The sequence below is a fragment of the Chiloscyllium plagiosum genome, chromosome 23 (assembly GCF_004010195.1).
Source record: "Chiloscyllium plagiosum isolate BGI_BamShark_2017 chromosome 23, ASM401019v2, whole genome shotgun sequence".
In the NCBI taxonomy this organism is placed as follows: domain Eukaryota; kingdom Metazoa; phylum Chordata; class Chondrichthyes; order Orectolobiformes; family Hemiscylliidae; genus Chiloscyllium; species Chiloscyllium plagiosum.
In genome coordinates, this window is record NC_057732.1 from 9,369,919 (window position 1) to 9,391,834 (window position 21,916).

General features: G+C 40.3%; 1 long non-coding RNA gene across 1 annotated transcript in view; it reads right to left on the bottom strand.

The window, feature by feature from the left end:
• Positions 1-1,185: 1,185 nt before the first annotated feature.
• The window catches only part of LOC122561608, a 38,871-nt gene continuing 18,140 nt past the window's right edge, over positions 1,186-21,916 (bottom strand). Inside the window, exons 2-4 of the long non-coding RNA XR_006315053.1 lie at positions 10,959-11,315; positions 9,003-9,070; positions 1,186-2,131 (exon numbers count right to left, since the gene is read on the bottom strand). This is a non-coding gene — a long non-coding RNA (uncharacterized LOC122561608). The remainder of the gene's footprint in view (positions 2,132-9,002; positions 9,071-10,958; positions 11,316-21,916) is intronic.

Sequence of the window (21,916 nt, forward strand, 5' to 3'; positions counted from 1 at the left end):
CAATAAGAGCCACTGATGTGTCACAAAGTGTTTGCTTTATCCTTTTAGTTGGCCATTATCATAATTATGTCTTGGGTAATGAATCTGACAATGGACTTTATGGTACATGGTAGCATACTCCGTAAAATATAGATGTTAATCTAAAATACAGAGGAACTTCGATTAATCAAATATCGATTATCTGAATTTCGGATTATCCGAAGAAGGTTTCAAGGTTGCACAAAAACATTACATCAAAGAGGTAAGTGTATTCAATGTACCTGTGCTGAAGAAGATGTGAAAACACTGGTAAAAAACAAAGAAACACAAGCAGCTCAAGCATCAGTGACTGGATATTTTTTAGGTAAGGGTTGTTACACAGCCCTTTGCCAACATAGGTGTTCTACAGTATTCCCAGCACTTTACCGGGCCATTCATTAAAAAAATGTCCTAGAACGTAAATGCGTGCGTGAGTCGGTACTTTCCTCTTTCTATCGTGAGACTGCGTTCCTGGAAACTGACAAAGGCTGTTGTGATCGTAGAAGCTGTTCAGGTCTTTGTTTAATGCTGTCTTCACCACTCCTTGCCAAAAGGTAACTACTACTGCATTTTTAAAAAGTTTACTCATGTTATCATTGCTTTATTTTGTTCATCATGTGAAATCTGTGTCCTCTTGCACTCAATACATTAAAATTATACATTTAAATATTTTTTCCAGTAGAGCACAGCATTAGACCAGCATGGCTTCCCTTGTTTAAGGTAAAATTGATTATCTGAACAAAATCCGCCCATCTCATTCGGATAATCGAGGTTCATGGAATGCCTAATTGTGTCATAATTTATTGAATTTAAATCAAACACAAATGTTTTCATACAACAAACATTTCCCCATATTTTGACATTTGTCAGTGTTGTGATTCCAGCTCACAGTAATACTGAACAAGAAGGAAAGCTGGCTTGATAGATTATAAGTTTTAATTTTCCTTTGTGTTTACTATGGAGGTCAATCTCTGAACAACCTCCTGAGAGACTGCCAATGTGCTTTTAAACAAGAAACATAAACATTTATTACACAAATAAAAACACACAAACTATACAAGAACTATTTGAAGAAGCTCTTTATAAATACGAGAAAGAATTATTCAACTCTCTCACCCCAACAATAAAGGTACAAGCAGTCAGAATGCAGTGAAGGGTCATTCCTAGTTGCATACTAAAGCTCCCTTTTCAGCTGACGTATCTCTGATCAGTTTTCATTTTATTCAATGCTAATCTCTTAAAGACCTTCCCCAAGACCTTTAAAGAAGCTGTCAACTCAACACACTATCACTACCAGATTTGGGTTCCTCAAATTCACGTCTTCAATAGTCTTGTAGGATGTTTTCCTCTCTGACACCTCTACAGTCTTTCATTCCAGACTTTTCTTCTAAGCAACTCAGGACTTCTCCCCTTCTTCCCTGGCTGTTTTGGAGATCATTAATCAAACAGCACCTCTGCTGCATTTTGTCTCTCTGAATGTCTCTCTCTGGGGTGTAATACTCAAGTCAGCAAACACCTTAGCAATAGTTTTCCCATAAAACTTGCTGGTCATTTAATTAAAATCACATGACATCTTAGAAATACTGTCTTTAGCTCACTGTTCCCTATGGCTTTCAGATTTAAAAAAAATCCGACTTTCACAGAGCTTAAAGCTAAAACCCACTTTTCTTCAACCTTAGAACATAAGTTTCCAACTAATAATAACACACTTTTTATTGCATTGTCTTTAACTGGAGACATGGTTGGTGATTGTATACTTTCTACAAACTTTATTTGCCTGAAAGTAACAAACTGGTGCTTTTAATAGGAACTCTAAAAAAAAAGCCACAGATGTTAAGTATGGTCCATCCAACCTTAGAATCTTTGGTTTAAAACTCAATTAAGTTGTATCAAACAAAATGTTCTGCAATTTTCTGGTTGTGATTGCTCACGATAAGTGAGCAACATTATCCATCGAAGGTCCAAGGTGACATCAAATGGGGATGAACCAGTTTAATGTGTTTTGGTGATTGGAGCCTTGTTTTATTATGAGTGATGAATTGCACATGATTCAATCGCAATATTGAGAGGACCCATAAATCTGGAGGACGTAACACTTCTTAAAGCTGGCCTCCTGAAATGGAAGAGAAGTTGATGTCAATGAAGGATTAAAACTGTGATTCGAGAGCAGCAGACACAATGTTGAAGGTCAGGTTACCTCAACTGGATTGCTTCGTTTGTAGAAATGATTATTATGCATGTCATGGGAATATTCCCAAATTGGAGAGAAGTGACTACAAGATTTGTGATGGGGCTCAAATTATTCACTATATTTATGAATGACTTCAATAGAGAGCCATATATCCAATGATTATACAATGATAAAAAGATTAGTAGTTTGATAAGTAATGAAATTGCTTACAGGAATGAAATTACAGTGGCATTGTTAGGTTAAGCAAATAGATAAAACTTAGGCAGAGGAATTTTAATGCAGAGAAGTGTGTTGTTATCTATTTTGGAGCAAAAAGATTAAATCAAAGTGTTATTTAAATGGGGAAATTGAGGTGTGCAGAACACTAGGTAATGCAAATAGAGGAGTCAAACAAATCACTTCGTGTGCTCAGAAGTGGCTGAACAGATTAAGGGCCTTCCTGATGGAGGATTTATGTCAGAAGCATTGATTCTCCTGCTCATTGGATGCTGCCTGACCTGCTGTGCTTTTCAAGCACCACACCCTTGACTCTGAATAGATTAGTGGCAACAAGATAATCTAAACTGGACTAATCACAATTTCAGCCTAAGTGAATCTGAGCTGAGTTAATAATCCCTTGTCCTCTCCATCATCAAGGTCAGCAATCTCCTTGTTCATGACATCATCTGACTCCACCTGGTTTCACCTTGTCAGCCATTGAAAGTCCCATCCCACCTCTGCACTTGATTATTTGAATACTGCCCGAATCAGCCTCCTATACTCCATTAAAGAGTGCATTTAAACTCTGTCCGTATCCAAATCCACATCAATTTTCATTTACCCCGACTCCAGTGCACTAAAATCTCAGATTGAACATTTTCATTTTTGTGTTCAAGTTCCTTCATGTCCCTCCCTATCACTGGAACTTCCTGCATTCCTATAATCCTCCAAGATCTCTACACTCCTCCAAATCTGGCCTCAAGCACATTCCCAATTTTCCTTGCTTAACATTTGGAGAAAGGATTTTCAGCTGCTGTGGGCCTAAGTTCTGGACTTCACATCCTTGGCTTATCTCTCACATCCTTTCACTCTCCCCCTCTAAAACACTACTTAACACCAATTGCTTTGTGCAGTCATACCTAATAATAACACATTATGTTATTGATCTCATATTATTTAGTAATGCTACCATGAAGCACCTATAGCATCCCTACACTGTGGAAGCAGGCCATTTGGCCTATCAAGTTCACACTGACTTTCTGTACAGCATCCCATACAGACCCACCTCCCGACCCTATCCTATCTCTGTCACTCCCCATGGTTAATCTATCTAGCTGCTGCATCCTTGGACACTATAGCATGGCTAATCCAACTAATCTCTTTGGACTGTGGGAGGAAATCAGATTACCCTGGGGAAACCCACAGAGACACAGGGAGAGAATATGCAAACTCTACACAGACAGCCCCAAGGCTGGAATTGAACCTGGGGCCCTGGCACTGTGAGGCAGCAGTGCTAACTACTGAGTCACTGAAACATCCCTTATAGGAAGACAATATTTACACACTTGTGCGTGAACAGCAATGAACTTTATAAAATATAACTAAATACATAAGATGGTAAGACAGAACATTTTATCCTGAGCCTTATAGACATAGGTCCTATGATATCGCTGTGACATATAGATCCTTTTGCACATGCTCAGTTGCTATATTTAAAGTGAAGTTATCATTTCTTGTACTTTACAGTGTTTTGGAGTAGGAACATTAAAGAGTATTGAGCCCCATCGCCATTCATTGATATCCTGGTTGATCTGTATCTCAGCTCCATTTAGCTCATAACCCTTGAGATCTTTACCCCATAAAAATTATACTCAGTTTAGTTTTATAAGCTCCAGTTGACTCCGTACCCATAGCCTTTTGGTCAAGAGATTTCCAGATAGCTATTATTTTGTATGAAAAGGATTGCATCCCAAGTTAAATGAAGTTCCAAATGAATATGAAGGCTCTTAAAGTGTTAATATTATGGAAAATGATTCAACATATCTTAATTTGTATCATTAGTTAACACTTTTTACCTGGATTTTTTAATGTCATTATAAATGGCACTGGATATGGGCATCATATGAAGTATTTAAGCCTTCAAAATTTCCATCAAAAAAACAGAACATGGTACAGGATTGCTGACTGTCAGAGATTTCAGAAAAAACTAGCTAAAATGATAAAAGCAGAAAAGTGGATCTGCAACATTAATGGTTAAGAAATGCGTTTACTGAGCTTCTACAGAATAAGGAATCTGGAATTTAGTTTATTGCACTGTGCCCATGATATGCTTATATTACTACTTTATATGATGCATATTTTGAAATTGGTAAACACAGAATTTTAGATAAAGGTAATAAAAAAGGCTTGCTTAGTGTCTGTACCAAAGGTCAATTGGCTTAGATTGTTGTGTTTAAAGTGAGCCAACACTGATTTCGTTTAGTGCGCGATCTCAGTCACTGGTCCTGTTTATTTTCCAAATTTCTTGAACTTTGATTGGAATAATATGCCACAATACTGATCAGAAATTCAAAGACATAGCAAACACATACAAAAAACCAAATACAGTAGTGGGCCGGTCTTGGATTTCCATCTTCAATATAAATGTGTCTGGAACACAATAGTAAATTGTACTTAACAGAAATATCTGTGACTCTTGGCTAAAATCACATATTAATTAGAGTCATAGAGATGTACAGCACAGAAACAGACACGTCGGTCCAACTTGTCCATGCCAACCAGATATTCTAAATTAATCTAGTCCCATTTGCCAATATTTACCCCTTATCTCTCTAAACCTTTCCTATTCATGTATCCATCCAGATGCCTTTTAAATGATGTAATTGTACCAGCCTCTACCACTTCCTCTGGTAGCTCGTTCCATATACGCACTGCCCTCTACATGAAAAGGTTGCCGTTTAGGTCTCTTTTATATCTTTTCACCTCTCACCTTAAACTTGTGTCCTCTAATTTTGGATTCCCCTACCCTGGAAAAAAAACTTTGGCTATTCACCGTATCTAAGCCCCTCATGATTTTGTAAGCCTCTAAAAGGTCACCCCTCAGCCTCCAACAGTCCAGGGAAAATAGCACAAGTCTATTCAGCCTTTCCTTCTAACTCAAATCTTCTAATCCCAACAACATCCTTGTAAATCCTTGTATACCCTTTCAAGTGTTACAACATCTTTCCTGTAGCAGCAAGACCAGAAGTAAATGCAGTATTCCAAAAGTGGTCTAGCCAATGACCTGTACAGCTCTGTCATGACTCCCAACTCCCATACTCAATGCACTGACCAATAAAGCCACTACTTCACTATCCTGTATACCTGTGATTCCATCTTCAAGGAACAATCAACCCACGCCCAAGGTCTCCTTGTTTGGCAACATTTCCAAGAACCCTACCATTAAATACATAGGTCCAAAATGATTTACCTTGCTAAAATGCAACACCTCACATTTATCCAAATTAAACTCAGCTGTCTTCTTTGGCCCAATTGTCCATCTGATCAAGGTTCCATTGTACTCTGAGATCACCTTCATCACTGTCCACTGTATTGTCAATTTAAATGTTGACTGCAAACTTATTATCTTTTCCTTCTATATTCACATCCAAATAATTTACTTTAATGACATAAAGCAGTGGACCCAGCACCGATCTTTGTGGCACACCACTGGTCACAGGCCTCCCGTCCAAAAAACAACCCTCCATTACCACCCTCTGTCTCCTACCTTCAAGCCAGACTCTGGAGCAGCCTGCACTCTATAATTTTGCATTCAAGAATAATGCAGTGGCAAAAGTATACACTTTTTCTAGACCTTCATTCCTTGGAGAGTTTTCTGCAGTTTTTCTACTGTTTTACTGAAATGTGGGCGTGGTTTAGTGTTATTTAGAGAAAAAAACATTTGCAATAGATAATGTTACTGCTTGCCAAGGGATAAATGAAAAACAAAATGTTCTCAACCTCAGAATTTATAACAATCTGGAAAAAGAGCAAGGTGTAATAAAAGACCGCAGTTTCCAAGTGTATATGAAGTTAAGTGGCGTGGTTGAGTGTTCAAAGGTGATATGTTTCGATTCTACACTCTGCGTAGGTATGTGTCCAAATCTTATTAATGTCATGATTTGTTTTCATGAAGGAGCTTATTCATTTCTTAGGGCTAAAGGGATCAAAGGATACGTGGAGAAAGCGTGAAGAGAATTGGGTGATTAGCCATGATCATATTGAATGGCAGAGCAAGCTCAAAGGGCTGAAAGGTCTACTCTGCTTCTCCTTGCTCGAGGATTACATCAATGGTTTCTACAGGCTAATAGCAAGGTTTGATAATGCTGGCATAAAGTCAGAACTCATAAGACATCTTTGTAGGCAGCATTGGTGAATCTTTGTCAGAATTATTGGAGTCCAAAGAAGACCAAACTCTCAAGAAAGTCATTTGAAGTGAAGCAAACATCTGCAAACCAGATCAATTCTAAGAAGAGAAGATAAAGCCTGATACAAAAGATCAAAGAAATTTATTTATTTCTTAAGTACACATCAGATAAGCTAATAAAGTAGGCAAGTCAAACAATGCACACTAAAAGTATTTTCCAATGCTATGGAACAATAACACCTCACAGGCACAAGTAATCAGCTTTTAAACTTGAATGCTTTTATTGTAAGATCACCTGAATTTGTAAAGTCAGAGACAGGTTGGTTGTAAATGTAATGTATATCATTATAGTAATTACGAGAAAAAAGATTTGGCACGAAAAATTGTGTATGGGCCTGAAAGGGTTAACTCTTGATTGATTACAGTAAGCTGTACCCATGTTGGTGTCATGGTGTCTTGGTCAAAATAAGAAAGGAAAATTTAGGAGACAGATCTGAGATTGGAGAACTCCTTTCACCTTAAAGTCTACTTCAGTTCAGAAGGGAAGAAAGATCGTGTGAGACCAAGTGATAAAGCCAGCAGCTGAAATAAGCTAGAAGGATTGTCTCTTCCCTAGGCAGTCTGACTTGGCATTGAGTTATATTAAGTTTGCAGCACAATAATTAGGGCATTCAGCTCAACACTCGTTTTGGTGTTTCACGCACCTATCTTCCCATCCTATTTCAACTCCCTCTCAGTAAAACCTTCTATTCCATTCTCTATGATGCATTTCTCCAGTGTCTTCTTTAAAACATCCTTGAATAATCACAGCCCAGATATATATTGGGACACTAAGATAGGCCTTAGAGCCATTAACTAAGGAGGGTTTATTTGATTCGATAATTGGGAAAATTTAATCACTGCCTGAAAAGTAGCAAAGTGGGTCTTCCCTGCAAGAGTTAGCTGCAGAAAACAAAAATATTCCAGAGTCAATTAAAATAGAGAGACTAATTGCCCCAAGACCAGCTATCTTACAGTCAGTTCTAGTAAAGACAGCGTAGTGACAGCATTGTACTTACTGAGCTCATAACAGACACGTGGAAGCCAGAATAAGAGTTCACCATCTCATTAATATTGTTAAGTGACTGAAGTGAAATGATTAGCCCATGGTGAGCGCAGGTTATTTTGAATCAGATTGGAGTCCATTGTGCAAAACAATGAAGAACAGGTTAGAAGGAAAAATGTAACAGAAAGAAACAAAGGAGAAGAGAAGGTAAGGGATCACTGAATGTTCAATAATTGCAATTCTAACTATCTGAATGGAAGGAGAAATGTTACTTGTTAAAACAAAGGATAAGACAAATTGTATAAAAGGAAATTATAGCAGCTGGCTTAGAAATTAAACTGATGATACTCTCAAGAGATAACAAGGTTATATATGATGAGCATATTCCAAAGAATGTGAATTGCATCAAATAGTGACAGCAGTGGTCAAAAGAACAACGAATACCATGGGAAAGTTGTTGGAACTAGCTCACAAATAAGCCATGACTGGATGGGATTGAGGAACTGAATGGCTACTTCCTGTTCCTTTGTGCTCTGCATCTTCACCAATGAACTGGTATGCATCATGGAAAGTCATGATCTTTTGCTTGCTGGTGACACCATGTTAAAATATTGTGAACTGCTTTTTAAAACATTCAGACCAGCTGTGGATAAAGTGAGAGATTTGGTCATATATGGGTGCTGAGAGGCAATAAATGTTGGAAACGTTAACCGTGATACTGCCCATCCACCTCTCGCCAATGTGAACATGCCAAGCCTCATCAACAAACATCCAACTTGACAACTGAGGTGTAACTAGGTTATGGAAAAGATGTGTCAAAATTGGCTCACAATTTTCAAGGAACCACAACTTCATTCATCATTGTTTTGAAGAGGTTTAGAGATCATCAGACTAGAGACTACAAAGCTCCAAAGTACTGTGGTTGATCTTGGCTGCTGGGTAGGCAGAACTCACCCTATTGGCATGCATTCAGTGTTCATAAGAATATACCTTGAGGGTGTAGAATATGTAATCTAGCAAATACACTGAGATCATGCTATTTAATAATAATAGCAGAAACAGGGGGAATGTAAGAACAGCAGAAGGCAATAAGGTTACATATCAAAGCATTAATTTTAACTCTTTCATTCATAGTTATGGGACAGTGGATGTGGCTCCTCATTAGAAGTGCAGTCATTCTAAATTTACACCATTAAAAATATTTTGTTGAAGTCACAGAACAATGGTATTTTTCCACTTCCAATAGTTCTATTTAAGAACACATGAGAAGACTGCACACCTTTACAAGAATGTGCACTGTCTGAAGGTGAGCACCTTGAAGATGCATTTCCACGTCAAATGTGCCACATCAAATGAAAACCTACCCTGAAATATCTCGCATAATAAATGTTGCTTGTTAGATTTTCTTCTTCAGTTTGCATGCAAAGCTCACCTGGAATACCAGAATAACATCATTTAGGGACATAAACTGAAATTGCTGGAAAAACTCAGCGGTCTGGCAGCTTCCACAGACAGAAAACAGAGTTAATATTGTGGGTCGAGTGAACCTTCCTCAAAACCTGAAGCATTAACTTTGTTTTCTGTCCACAGATGCTGCCAGACCTGCTGAAGTTTTCCAGCACTTTCTGCTTTTGTTTCTGATTTCCAGCATCCACAGTTCTTAGGTTAACATTAACACAGTTTGGGAGTATCTAATATTATGCAAACGTAAATCAAGATTGTTTTGCTGTGCTGCATATGCATCAGTTAATGCTTTACATTTCACTGGAGTGGAGCAACGTGCAGGTCATCCTGCGAGAATGTTGTGTTCCTCTGCAACCTCGTGCTGTAGAAAATCACGCTGGAGAAGATCACTAATAGAAAATCACTATACCTGTTTAGTAGAGAGCTCACGTTATCCGAACAATGTCCACAATTGGTCAATCATGTTATACCAACTCGTGCTGATGAAACACGCATTATAGCAGAACAACCTGTAACTGATTGACATCTGAGTTGCTGAAGTGATACTTAAACTTCACTGCTTTGCTGAGATGATGTGTTACTGCTACTGTTTATATATGTTGTAGCTATATGTTGACTCAGCATTAATAATCACAAATCAACAGACTTGTGATTGCCCTGACTGGCTTCCAACTTTTGCCAATGACATTCTGCTAAACATGTGCTGTTATCTTGTGCAGAAGTGCCTGATACAGGCTGTCCACCATCTTTGCTACAAATCACAGACTTAACCACAACTAGGCCAGAGTTATTTATTCAAACAAATACATCAGCATATTAGAACAACTCAGCACTAAGAAAGAATCCAGTTAATAATTCTTTCAGCTCCACTTGTCTGTAGGAATTCTCCTGTAATGTGGGCTTTTCGGGAAACTTATAGCGCTATTCAAAGGGATTGAACAGTAGAGGCAGGTCATTCAAAAGTTGCAAACAGATTTTTTTAAGAGCTTGTAAGAAATCTTGAACTTTCTCCTTCAAAAGCCTGATGCTGAAGGAGCTTTCAAAACTTTTGAGACTGATAGATTTTTGTTCAATGAGGGTGACAGGGATACTGTGCAAATGGAGTTAAAAGGCAGCTCAAACATTAGCTAGTTGAATGTCAGAGAAGGATCAACAGGCTGAATTGCCTATTCATCTTCTGAGAGGGTTGGCTTATGAGGAGAGGTTGAGTAGACTGGACTATACTCATTGGAATTCATAAGAATGAGGAGGGGGGGATCTTATAGAAACATATAAAATTATGAAGGGAATAGAAGCAGGGAGCTAGTTTCCACTGGCAAGTGAAACTAGAACGAGGGACCATTGCCTCAAAATGACGGGGAAGAAGATTTAGGATTGAGTTGAGGAGGAACTTCTCCACCCAAAGAGCTGTGAATCTGTGTAATGTTCTGCCCAGTGAAGCTGCTGAGGCTACTTCACTGAATGTTTTTAAGGCAAAGATTTTTGAACGGTAAAGAAATGAAAGGTTATGGTGAGCGAGCGGGTAAGTGGAGCTGAGTCCACGAAAAGATCAGCACGATCTTATTGAATGGTGGAGCAGGCTCAATTGCCCAGATGGCCTACTCCTGCTTCTATTTCTTAAGTTCTTATGTTTCAAGTTTTAGAAAAGGGCCTTTTTGGTGTCAAGATTGTGCCATGGCCAGACCATTGGACAATGGAGTGTGCATAAGAAAATGGTGGCCTGGACTGTCATAATAATACATCCATTAAAGTTAATGGATGTGAATGGCATCCTCAGAGTGAACATTATTCCAATTGGCATTCCTGTCACACCTTGACAGCAGATGTAGTGGAACACTACATCTTTATGGACGTACCTATGCTCTAGTTCATGGTGTGGACATAGTTGAGTTTTAGATGACAGTAATTGAATTTAGATGTCCCTTTTATTCCAATAAAGACAGAATAATCAATAATTTCCAGAGATTTTCCTTTATGTTATTTTTCTGGGTTGCGAAGCTGTCACTTCTTCTTTGTGGAAACCAAAGCTCTTAATGAAATGTTAAAGCAGCAATTAAATTCATTCAATATCAGTATTTATCTTCTGTGGAGTCCTTGTGGTTTGACAAAACTGGATTTTCACACGCTGTACATGGTCTGACATTATTGGATTGTGTTCTTTGATTGGAGACATTGGCTTGAATTCCTTGTTCCTTGCACTTACTTCCAGCCTCCTGAGATCATAAATAGAAAAGATTTAATGTAAATTGCTGGCGTTCACTTGCAGAAATGGGAATGAGCATTTTCTTTTGAAAAAGGTGTCTTTTATCTCACCTAAAAGGTATGGTTTCGCAGCAATTCTAACCTAGGTTGAAGATTGGCATTTTCTAATTTAATACCTGAATACACTCTGGCCAACATTAATTTCAACTGACCTGTGCACATTGGTTTCCTATCAGATCGGTCGATATTTATTAGTGTAACACAAGCCACTATCTGCTAACCCCTATTTCCAATAGAATCCCTACAGTGTGAAAGCAGGCCATTCAGCCCATCGAGCCAACCCCCCAACAGCATTCCAACCAGACGCACCCCATTCCTGTAACCCTAGTCCATCCAAACTGCACATCCATGGACACTATGTACAGTTTAGCATAGTCAATCCACCTATTCTATACATCTTTGGACTGTGGGAGGAAACCCACATAGACACAGCAAGAATGAACAAACTCCACGCAGACAGTCATGCAAGGGTGGAATCGAACCTGGGTCCCTGGCGCTGTGAGGCAATAGTGCTAACCACTGAGCCACTGTGCCACCTGAACCTAGATATTACTTAGCTTTATCATGAGAACAAATCTTAAAAATGTGAGACAGTTTATTTGATGACACAAATCATAGTAAAATATAAAAATATTATTTCTATTGTTACTTAAAGCTTATTTTCTTCTCAGTGTAACTAAGGAAATCCTAACCTCTCTCAACATAATGATGCAAAGTGACCATTCAGTTTTGAATATTCCTTAAAATTCTAATTCCATTATGCTCACATTTTTTTGTGAACTAAATAGTTTGATGGAAAGGGGGTTAGCTGACACACCTTGAAAAACCTCTCTGTGACTGTTTAATAGCTAGTCGCAGCATGTAACACAACACATATTGTAAGCAGCGAACAATTCAGTAATGGTTAGATGAAACACAATTTGCTTTTGTTCACTAATGTCATTTAGCTTTGTAGAAATATGCAGTTGGGTCAGTTACTAATTTAAGAAAGGTTCTCAATAAAAATCAAAGCTTCCCAACTCTGAATGTGTAATTTGGCATTCAGGAAATCATTTTGTGGTTTAAATGAATGTGGCCTGCTACCACCTATGTAAAGAGCTAATGGATTATGCTGAAAACCACTGGCAAGCCATCACATTAGACAATAGGGTAAATCCACTAAACTGTTCTGCCAATGCAGAGATTAATGGATAAGGTGATGGGTGAGTAATAATGCCTTGCACAACTGTTGCTAGTTTATCAAACAATGAAGCTTAAAAGAGATCCATAAATTTGAAGAGGTCCTATTCCCCGAAAGGGGCACCATCCAGACTTCAGAAAATATCACTTTGCTCCAATGCTAAAACAAATGGCTCAGTGGTTAGCACGGCAGTCTCACAGCACCAGGGTCCTAGGTTCAATTCCAGCCTCGGGTGACTGTCTGTGTGGAGTTTGCTCTGGGTGCTCTGGTTTCCTCCCACAGTCCAAAGATGTGCAGGTCAGGTGAATTAGCCATGCTAAATTGCACATAGTGCTAAGTGCATCAGTCAGAGGGAAATAGGTCTGGGTGGGTTACTCTTTGGAGGACTGGTTGGGCCGAAGGGCCTGTTTCACACTGTAGGGAGTCTAATCTTAAAAAAAGAGTTCCTGGGCTGCAATATGGCTCAATGGGGAAAGTGTGAAAAAGGGTATTGAACAGGTTCAGTTTGCACAGGACATTGGTGAGGTCTCTTCTGGAGTAGAGTGTGCAGTTGTGGTTTCCCTGTTATAGGATGGATACTATTAAGCTGGAGCGCGTTCAGAAAAGATTCACCAGGGTGTTGCCTGGAATGGAGGGTTTGCGTTGTAAAAATAGGCTGGAAAGGCTGGGACCTTTTTCACTGGACGTTGAGGTGCGACCTTATTGAGGTTTTTAAAGTCATGAGGGGCATAGACAAGGTGAGTGATAAAGGTCTTTTCCCTCAGGTGGGGCAGTTTAAAATTAGGGGGACATATTTTAAAGGGGAGGGGAGAAAGATTTAAAAAGGACACGAGGGGTAACCTTTTTTTACACAGAGAGTGGTTTGATGTGGAATGAACTGCCAGAGGAAGTGATGGATAGAGGTACAGTTACAACGTTTAAAAGACATTTGGATAGGTTCATGAACAGGAAATGGGGTATGGGCCAAGCAGTTTTGGTCTCCAAATTTGAGGAAGGACATTCTGGCTATTGAGGGAGTGCAGTGTAGGTTCATGAGGTCAATTCCTAGAATGGCGGACTATCATATGTTGAAAGATTAGAGTGACTGGGTTTATATATACTTGAGTTTGAAGGATGAGAGGGGATCTGATTGAGACATATAAGATTATTAAAGGGTTGGACACTCTGGAGGCAGGAAGCACGTTTCCACAGATGGATGAGTCCAGAACCAGGGGACACAGTTTTAGAACAGAGTTGAGGAGAAACTTCTTCACCCAGAGAATGGTGGGTGTATGGAATGCTCTGCCCCAGAAGGCAGTGGAGGCCAAGTCTCTGGTTACTTTCAAGAAAGAGATGGATAGAGCTCTTCAAGATAGTGGAATCACAGGTTATGGAGATAAGGCAGGAACAGGATACTGATTGTGGATGATCAGCCATGATCATAATGAATGGTGGCGCTGGCTCGAAGGGCTGAAAGGCCTACTCCTGCACCTATTGTCTATTGCCAAAGCTCAGGCAAGCAGGACTAGCTTAGTTTGCGAACATGGTCGGCATGCACTGGTTGTACCGAAGGGTCTGTTTCCATGCTGTATGACTCCATGACTCTATGATTATAACAGGCACAAAGTAGTTTCTACGTTAATAAAACCACACCGTTTGACAGTCTAGTTTTAGCAAGAGTTTTGGTACCAATTGCTCATTATCATTGGATAGCTAATTCAAGCATTAGCTTAAGCAAAATGCTGGGCTCTTGCATAAATGTGAGCAAAGTGATTATTTTAGCCTCCCCCCCAAGTACTTTGCAGAAATATTTGCAGTGGCTTTGTTGCTAGATTATATCTCTGAATTATTATTAACCAAATTTCAAAGCATAGTGACATTTATTATCTGCTCTGGGGATGTGGTGGTGGGCTTTTTTTCTTGAAGTGATTTGTTTCACACGACTCCAATGGATGCTGAGAGACAATCACATGGTGTGGGACTGGAGTCACATGTAGATCAAATGTGATAAAGCTGGGCATTGTGGAAACATTTAGGTTTAATCAATAATCAAGCAGCTTTCACAGCTATTGTTTCACACGTTACAGAATATTTTCAGCTCCAAAGTAACAATGAAGAGGGTCAGTCTCTGTATCCTTGACCTGTAATGTAGAACGAGTTCAATTACAGTCTTAGTTTGGCCCTGCAGTGGTGGGAGTGTCTGTCTTAGAAGAAAATCAGCTCAAGCTTCATTTCAGTCAATAAAAGCCAGGCAGACACTTCTATGGAATTCAGAGACAATGCAGCATTTCCATTAGTGTTGTCCTTTGGATAAGACATTAATTTAAATGGTCTGGCTTTTTAACTGGATGCAAATGATCCAATCTGACAACATTTGAAAGGAAATAGTAAATGTCCTGACATCCTTGCCATCCTTTTTTAAAAATCAATTGGCAGGACAAAATATCAATATCTGGACTTTCAGTGTGTTACTGTTGGTGGGAGCGAGCTGCCTACAACCGGCTGCCATGTCTGCCAATGTGACAACAATGTTTGGAATTCAGAAGTGCTTCATTGGTTACAAAGCATGTCAGAATGCCCTGAGGCTGTATAAAACACCTTATAAATGGAAACACAGGTTTGAGTTTGAGACCCAACTGCTTTATCATTGATTTTCACTCCATCACAAGGTCAAAAGTCAGGTAATTGGCTGATGATTGCACAATGTTCAGCACCATTTCTGACCCTTCATATACTGAAGCACTCTGTGTGTGTATGCAGCAAAACTTGGACAAACATTTCAGTTTGGGTTGATAAGTGGCAATTACATTTGCACTATATGAACACCAGGCACTATCTCCCAAAAAGAGAGAAGCAAACCATCACCCCTTGACATTCAAGAGCATTACAATTATCGAGTGCCTTACTGAAAATGAGCTGAATCAGCCATTTAAATAATGGTTACAAGGGTAAGTCGGAGGCTGGGAATCCTGCAGTGAGTAATATAGCTCCTGACTTCACAAAGCGTGTCCACCAAGGCACAAGTCAGGAATATGGTGGAATAGTCTCTACAAGCCTGGATGTGTGCTGCTCCAACAACACTTAAGAAGTTCAACATTATAAGAGCAAAGTAATCAACTTGATTTGTATTCCATCCACCACCTTAAACATCTAATTTCTCCAGCACCAACGCCAAGTGGCTGCATTGTGTGTCGTCAGCAAGATGTAGCAAAACTCGCCTTGGCTCTTTTAACAGCAATTTCCAAACCTATGACCTCAATCAACTGGAAGGACAAGGACAGCAGATGCATGGGAACACCATCCCATGCAAGCTCCCCTCCAGGACACACACTATCTTGATGTGGAACCATATCAGCATTCCGTCAACGTCAATGGGCAAACATCTTGGCTACCCCTTTCTGATAGCACTGTGGCTGCAGCAGGACAAAAAGATGACTCACCACCACCTTCTCAAGGACTATTGGAAATGAACAACAAATGCTAGCCGAGCCAGCAATGCTCAAATCTCATGAAGTGAATTGAATTAGCTTTATTGTCACATGTACTCAAATGGGTACAGTGAAAAGCTTACAAGCTTACAGCACCACCTTAGGTACAAAGGTACCCAGGTACTGCTTCTTCAGTTAGAGATTAGTTACAGTGTAACACTGTCACCAACATACAGCGCCATCTTAGGTATACAGTAGCCTTAGTTACAGAACAGCAAAGTGAAGAAAAACAAGTTACATTCCAGCTATACGCAGTGCAACCATAGTTTAAAAATCAAAAAGGAAAGTTAAAAAGACAAATGTCATGAATGACATTTTAAAAAATAAAAGCATCTCATTGTACGTCATGAAGATGCGCAAGCCTTAGGTAGTGTGAAATTATTAGAAGACAATTTGACTAATTAGGCAGCCTTATTCCACAACAGTCGTAATGCAGAGTAATTAAGACAATATAAATCAATGGAATTGGTGTAAAATAGATTAAAAGGTAATAATCATTTTTCTTTTAAAGAGATCTTGAGTCATGGAGAAGCAGTGAAAATGAAGTCATAAGACATCCATTTCATTGCGAAAATGAGTTTAAATTTCCTGTCCCATCAGATGATGCTTGTAACCCTGTTTATTTTAGACAATTTACAAGTACTTCAGATTCTTCATCTGTGGTGTGACACAGTTGTAATAAAATTGCACTGTATTGATTTTGTACCCAATAAACTGACAACAGTCTTCCTTTTAGTAGAACAACAAATTACTGTTCAGCGTGCTTTCATGATGATTGCCTGCAGTGAAGCACAAAGTCCCTTTCAATTTATTTTCAGTTTTTTTAAAATGCAACCTTTGCAAATTCTGCAGAAAATGGGATTGCCAACACAAATCACTAAAATGCTTAATTCTTACACAGAGCAGACTTGAGTACATGTCATTTATAAAGCAGGATTGACACCAAAACACGTCAATAAATCCCCAGTCGGTGCCCTATGAAGGCCTGTTGTGATAGGTTACCATAACTTCAAGAAAGAAACACAAATGAGAGCAATGGACTGAAGAAAGCTGTTCTGCACATTTTTCTTTTCGCTACATTTTGTGTTTGGTGATGATCTTCCTCTTTACGCAGGTCTGGGATTAAGTTACGCATACAGATTGTGCTTTAAAGCAGATAGTGTTTTCTTTGAAGAAAAGACGTACGCTGCAGAAATTGAACAGGGGCAATGAAGCCAGGTGGATCAATTTATGGAAGTTACAATGAGAGTTCAGTGGCATTAATGTTGATGTCTTCTGATGGACTTAACTGTATCAGATGCAAGGCAACAAAAAGGCAACAACTATTACACACTTGAAAGGCCAATCCCTTTTGTGCAGCAAGTGAGGTCCATGCTGAGAACTGTAGTAAAAAAATCAATAGAGGCTCTTTATCTCCATGTGCAAAGATAAGTATAAATTAACTCCACAGAGGCCGGTATCCTGTCGCCAAGTCACCCTTTATTCAGATGTGGAGAGTCTTCGACACTGATCCAGCTCCCTCAGAGCAAGCTCACAGACTGAACAGAACCTCTGACACTCCTGTCAGCCAGGGTTCCCTGAGTGGACCGGATTAACAGCCCCAATCAGAGAACTCATATTCTATGAGGCCCGCCTAGCTGACCTCATTACAATCACTCTCAGTCTGAGGGCAAAGGTCAGTTCTTTCTTTTGTAGCTCCTCCTGGGTTCTTTTAGCACCAGGTCAGATTTCCCCTGGTATCCAAGACTCTGCCTTGGATACAGGCAATGTGTAACACACAGAAGCTCGCCTTGCGCCCGGAGCGTGTCAGAAGAATTGATTCTCCTATTCAGGCAGCAAAGTCGTTGAGGCCATAACATCTGCCATATCGATCTCAGATTCCGAAGTATCTTTAACAGTGTAGAGAGAGATCCCACAGGTTCCAGAACAGTCGGAAAGGCTGTTGAGGAGTCGGGCATGTTTTGCTCCTTTTCAGCTTTCGTATACTTGTTCAGGATAGTTGCACCTATCTGAACTGTATACCTCACTGGACCTGACCACAAGTCAGCCATGCCTCTTATCCCAATGCAAGGCCATTCCCATGGTTCCTACACCAAACTTAGTCCCCTGAAGTAAACTGTCTCTCTTGCTTAGCAAAGTCATGTGTCTGGCATTCCTGTTCCTGCTGCTGTTTCACCCTCCCTTCCCCCAGGCCCAGGAAGATCAGATCTAACCTGGTAAGGAGCCTTCTCCCTATTCTAGATTAGAGTGGTGCTGGAAAAGCACAGCAGTTCAGGCAGCATCCCAAGAGCAGGAAAATCGACGAGCAAAAGCCCTTCACATTCTTCCTATTAGCAACTCTGCTGGAGCTATCCCTGCAGTTATATGAGGGATGGTCTGTAACCAACCTGGAACCGGGATGGTTTGGGATCAAGTGAAGCTGTAGGATGTTTCTTTAAGCCTGCTTTCAAAGGTTGGTCTGCTGTTTCTGCCACACCATTGGATGATGGATGATATGGTGCTGTCCTTACCTGTCAATAGCATTCAACTTTAGGAAATACTGTAATTCCCTGCTGGTAAACGATGGCCTATTATCTATGACCAACACTTCCGGGTGCCTGTGTATTGCAAAAGATGCGCGTGGATTTTCTTTTGTTGCCCCACTGTTTGATGAATGACCTCCATGTACATCCAGCCACTTTGAGTGGGCATCCATAATGACTACGAACATTGAGCCCATGAAAGGACTTGCATAGTCGACATGTGCAGGGTTTATCTGGCCATTCCAATGAATGTGGTGGAGCAGCTGGCAGTAATGTTTGTCCTTGTTGGCATTCTGGGCACTGCCCCACCACTGCAGCTATGTCTGCATCCAGTCCTGGCATAACTTCTCGTCAACATCTTCATTTTGGAAACTCCTAAATGACCCTGGTAGAATTCAGCCAGTATCTGGCAGGGACCTTTGCTCGGGGCAATCACTCTTGTTCCCTACAATAATATGCCGACCTCTACTGGGATCTGGACTTTCTGGGTCCAAAATGGTTTCAATTCTGGTTGAGACAGCCTTTTGGTCTCCCCCATCACCACCAGTTGTTTCTATTTTGCCAGGACTGGATCTTTCTGCATCCGAAGTCTGATATTGTCAGACCATTATGAGCAGGTGAGAGAGGTACTGCCTTGTCCTCTTTAAGTAGATCTAGCAGGGGTTTGTCATCTGTTATTACTACAAATTCACTTCTGTAAAGATATTGGTGGAATGTTCTGACTTCATATATGACCGGCAATCCCTCTTTCTCTATCTGGATATATTTACACACTTCATTAGCGGAAGTCCTGGATGCATATGTTATTGGGCGTTCCTCTCCATTGGGCCACCAATGAGCTAATACTACCCCAATGCCAGATGGGGAGGCTTCGCACATCAATACCACATCTCACATGGAATCATAGTGTGCTAACACCTTCGAGGATGAAAGCTGTTTTTCACTTCCCTGAAAGCTATGGCTTGGCTCTGCGATCAAGGCAGAGCCTTTTTTTAAAGAGTTGATACAAAGGTCCAATTTTCTTATCAAAAAATGTCGAGCCAATCTAGGTGAAACTTTCTCAGTTGATTCTGCCCCATCAAGCTTAGGCCTGAATCTTTTACTACAGTAACTGAACCAACTGCTTCTTATAAGAGACTGGAACTGAAGTTGTACTCTTAAGCAGAAAGGTTCCCCAGTATAAATTCTTTTTTTAGATTAGATCAGATTACTTACAGTGTGGAAACAGGCCCTTCGGCCCAACAAGTCCACACCGACCCGCTGAAGCGCAACCCACCCATACCCCTACATTTACCCCTTACCTAACACTACGGGCAATTTAGCGTGGCCAATTCACCTAACCTGCACATTTTTGGACTGTGGGAGGAAACCAGAGCACCCAGAGGAAACCCACGCAGACACGGGGAGAACGTGCAAACTCCACACAGTCAGTCGCCTGAGGCGGGAATTGAACCCGGGCTTCTGGCGCTGTGAGGCAGCAATGCTAACCACTGAGCCACCGTGCCGCCCACCTAGCTAAAGTCTGGTACAATCTTAAGGCTTGAAGTCCAGAGCGAATCTTGTTTAAAACTGGTTCGGTGGTCAATGACACAGCTGTGTCGGTATTGACCGCCATTAGAATCAGGTGACCATTTAATCAGCCTTTTATTTTGATTGGTTCTGCCTTGAATTTAACTGTTCCAAGCTAGATATAAGTGGGCTTTCAGGATGTGCACGCTTCTGGATACTGGCCTATGAATTCTCTTGCTCAATTTTGGTTGAGTGGAACCCTTTTGCTGTCCTAAGTCTGCATACCAGCAAAAACTACATTGGCTTGATGGCCCAGAGCCTGAACAACATTTTAACCATTTGGCCGAGGCTTGGCTTTGTTTCAGATTTTGCTGTGGTCTGACCTAGAGTTCCTCTGTTGAGGTTTTAGTATCTGGTACCTCAGGGAAAGTTAGGCTCCTAATAACCCGACAAAGCTGCGAGTCCAAAAGCTGTCAGGGCAATTACTCGTTGTTTTTCATCTGCCCCAATGTTATTTGTCCGGAAGAAATAATGCATTCTTTCCACATATTGAACCCAGTCTTTGATGGCAGGATTGAATGAGTCAAGCTTCCCGTGTTAAGGCATGATGCTTGGAAATGCTCACCTCGACTCAAAGACGACTGTTGCAAATGAATTTCTTCAGGTGTGTTTTACTCTCATCACCACTGAAATAAGTCCACAGAGGCCGGTATTCCATCACCAAGTCACATTTCATTTACACGGGGACGGTCCTTGACACTGATCCAGCTCCCTCAGAGTCAGCTCTCAGAGTGAACACGATGTCTGACCCTTCTGTTCTCATCTTTCAGAGAGGGCTCCTTGATTGGACCAGGTTAACAGCCGTAATCAGGGAGTTCATGTTCTATGAAGTCCACCTGGCTGACTTCATTATAATCACTACAAAGTGCACAATTGGACATAAATGCTTTAGATCGAAACGCCATTACAAAGTTATGATTACATTGTGAATGTCATATGAGCAGGCAATGCCAATAACTGCCAACATGTGCTTGGGCAGAGAGTTGCTACGATCTTCCTTTTGTGATTGGCCTACTTAAGTAGTTGAGGAAATCAAAGTAGCTTTAATATCTGAGGTAATCTAATGACGAGTGGATTTGTCTTCAACAAGAAGACAAATTGCATGATTTGGAGGTGCCGGTGTTGGACTGGGGTGTACAAAGTTAAAAATCACACAACACCAGGTTATAGTCCAACAGGTTTAATTGGAAGCACACTAGCTTTCGGAGCGACGCCCCTTCATCAGGTGGTTGTGGAGGACAAAGTTGTAAGACACAGAATTTATAGCAAGGGTTTACAGTGTAACTGAAATTATACATTGAAAGTACTTTGATTGTTTTTTAAGTCTCTCATCTGTTAGAATGACCATGTTAGTTTCACTTCTGTCATATGTAACTCACAAAACGTTTTTTAAAAGTTACATTCTCAGGTTAACTTTAACAATTGGTGTCAGCCCAGATAATGTGTTGAAGGTGTTAGCCCCCGTGTGCTGTTGTCTGTGCCATAATGTTTTGACTGATTCTCATCTAAAAAAAGGAGTTAACAGAGTCTTACATGGATTCATGCAGTTTTTGAGCAAAGTACAATGTAACTCTGCAAGTATAAATTCTGTGCTGTTGTCTGTGCCATAATGTTTTGACTGATTCTCATCTAAAAAAAAGGAGTTAACAGAGTCTTACATGGATTCATGCAGTTTTTGAGCAAAGTACAATGTAACTCTGCAAGTATAAATTCACCTCACAAATGTATATGTGTATGTGTGCATGTGGGTGTGTGTCTGGGATGGGGGGGCTGTGAGTGTCTGTGAGAAAGAGTGTATATGTGTGTGTGTGTGT